We start from the raw sequence: 3304 nt of genomic DNA, 5'->3' as shown, positions 1-3304 counted from the left end.
TTAGGGGTGTGACATAATACACATATCGTTTCATATCATCAATCATCTCATGTTGTATATTGTTGCATATCATCTATTAGGAATACATAGCATCTCATAGCAATACATATCATTGGGGTAGCATTATAGGCTTCTATATGCATTTACATAGCCCATATCACCTCCCGTGTAATCCCGAATACCCACAAGCAAACAAGATATTATTTGGGGAAGTTATTATATGAAAACTATGTTTTGTTGAACCCTCAGCATGTTAAAGTTGTGTATCTTACCTCAACGGAGTACTCAACAATCACAAATGTGTTTACCGTGCATGACAAGTGTTCCCAACAACCTATGGTACAAGAAAGATGGATATATAACTTAAACGCGCTTAGAACCTTTCTGCTGGCTGTTCTCGCCAAGCCCAGGGATGGTCTCGTCGATCTCAAGCTCCTAAATGCATCAAAAGTGAGACCTAACCACGATCTCGTCGAGCCCACTAGTGGTCTCGTCGAGATCAACTTCTAAACTCGCACCCTTCACTTTCAGGTGACTTTTCAGCCTCAAGAAGACCAAATGAGTCAAAACTTAGTTCTTAAGAAATGTAGGGAATTTAGAGACCTTTCTAGAAATATAAAGTTTAATTCTTGAAGTTATCTAATGAATGATTTATGATGTTTACAAGTTAGGCCTACAAAAATCGTCCAAAATTCGACCACTTTTGGAAATTGACATTTTTCGCCTATCTATGGGCAAAATCACCAGAAACTTTATTCATATTGATTCAAGAGGACATATATACCGTTTCAAAAATGTAAGATTCATCTCCTAACTGAAAGAGATATGATTTTTCCAATATTACGATTACTAAATTTTCAGATCTAGCAAACCCCTAGTTTTGTAAGCAATTTCCCCATCACACATCTTCCATGACCTCTACAGTTCATATACATCAAATTATTACTCAAATAACATTATGAAATCATCAATAGGTTCATGGATTCATTACACACATTATACAATTGATTTAACACTCGTAATGACCTAAATCGATTATAGACATAATGGAATCCAACCCAAACCCTAAGACCAGAAAATCAATGGGTTGAAAGGACTCATAAAACATGAAATCAATGTGTTAATCATCAATTACCTGGAGATAGAAAAAAGGGATGCAAAACTTGATCAAAACACTCTCGAATTACCCAGACAACGATCGAATAAGGAATTGATTGTAACAATGGGAGCGATTAGGGTTCAGAAAGAACTGACTATTTTTTTGATTTGAGGCTAATGACTGCTACCAAATCCTTAATCCCATTTTTAAAGTTTCACAATTGACAAGATTAGTCCATGGACTTCCAAATTACTCATATTAGGTTAAAATCACCTATTGGGAACACTTACAACACATTAAATACTTCAAGCACCTCTAAAGGCATTTAAAATATACCTTAAACACATTAGCACATCTATCATTAAGGCATTACAACCTTACACATATAACACATTAAACACATATAGTCATTAAATCATCTAAAGACTTAACGGACACGTGATGTTGACTTAACAACTCAAGTCAACCGTTAAATTAAAGTTCGGGATGTTACATCTAAGGTAGCTTGTTAAATCTCCCATGATAGTAAATTTATGTTAAGTTTTGAAACATCAACGGACATGGTACCCGAGCAATGCGGTGGTGGTGGTAGGGAAGATGGTCTAGTGGTGTCGGTGATAGTACTATTGGTGGTGGTGTCGGTGATAGTACTATTGGTGGTGGTGGAGGTGTCAAGTGGTGTAGGTTAATGTAATTGTGATAGTGAAAATTTTATAGAAGATAAATGCTTAAAGTGTTAATTATTAAAATAAAGGTTTAGAGTGTAAATTAATTTATTAAGGGCAAATTTGGTATTTTTAAAAACTATTTCCATAGTGGGTGTCTATTAAAGGTAATTTAATAATTTCGTATGTAACTATTTTTAAAAATTGGGGTTGAGTATTGTAAAACAAATATTAAAGTAAAACAAATAGGACATTGAAAGTCCCGTAGCCGCCGGATCTACGAGATTAGATAACTAACTATTGAGTGCGGAAATTCTCAATAGCTAGCAATTAACTATACAATAAACACGAACAATATATGATGAACAATATATGGATGGGATAATCAGAGCCTTGTATTACTTCAATAATAACGATTACAAATAAGACAAGAACTCTCCTAACTAGAGAAAACAAAAACAAAAGACTAGAGAGATTCACACGTTGCAACTAAAACCTCTACCCAAACCTATAACATATAATCTCTATATATAGGCATTGGACATGGTCAAACTCGACCACCCATGGTCGAACTAGACCACCTTTACCACATAAGGTCGAACTAGACCATCTTTGGTTGAACTAAACCACATAAGGTCGAACTAGACCACCTTTAGTCGAACTAGACCACATCTGGTCGAACTAGACCACATCTGGTCGAACTTGACCACACATGGTCGAACTCGACATGGTTGAGTTATACATGGTCCACCCTATAGTTGACTTGGTCGTGTTTGACCTTATTTCGTGCAAAAACAAATCGTATAATAAATTACATATACAAACGACTCAATACGAACTTCTATAATGATGTTGTCACCCGGAAATGCACCAACAAACTCCCCTTTGACACCAGCATTTAGAAGTTTTCTTCGATCTTCAAAGTCTTCACTTGTAATGCATAGTAATAGTAACGGAAATGCACAATCAAACACTTCTTAACAATTGCTGTCAATTCTGACAATCATTAGTTAAAAAAATCTGCATCAACAGACCTCCATTTAACCAATGATATCAGGTCTTCTTTCGGTAAGACTTTATCTTCATGCGTTGCACACTAAACTTTAAACTGTAAAATCTCTGTATCCTTCTGACAGCTAAGAGATCCAATACACAGATTGTAATTCTCCCCATCAACAGTATCCTCCTCCAAAGTAATATTATCATGCCAAACATCATAACTTCAAAGTAATCCATAAATCATTGCTTCCAAGCAATCCAGATATTATCGATTCTCCAGGTATAAAAGATATCATGCAAGACAACATAGCTAAATGCATTTGATTTTCATGCTTAACTGGCATATGATAATGAAGTTGAATCTCCAACAACCAGCATTGAATTTTATCAGCTTCCACAAAGATAAGAAATTATGTAATTTGAATTTCAGATCTGCAACACTCACAAGATCCATGTCTTCAACCACTAGCGTTTGACTTTGTCTTGAAACTTAACGAATTCACCAATCACCTGACGTCTTTTGTATCAAATCTCCCCCTTA

Source organism: Erigeron canadensis, chromosome 2 (genome assembly GCF_010389155.1).
Source record: "Erigeron canadensis isolate Cc75 chromosome 2, C_canadensis_v1, whole genome shotgun sequence".
In the NCBI taxonomy this organism is placed as follows: Eukaryota; Viridiplantae; Streptophyta; class Magnoliopsida; order Asterales; family Asteraceae; genus Erigeron; species Erigeron canadensis.
The sequence above is the reverse complement of the archived record's forward strand: the minus strand, read 5'-3'. Positions refer to the sequence as shown.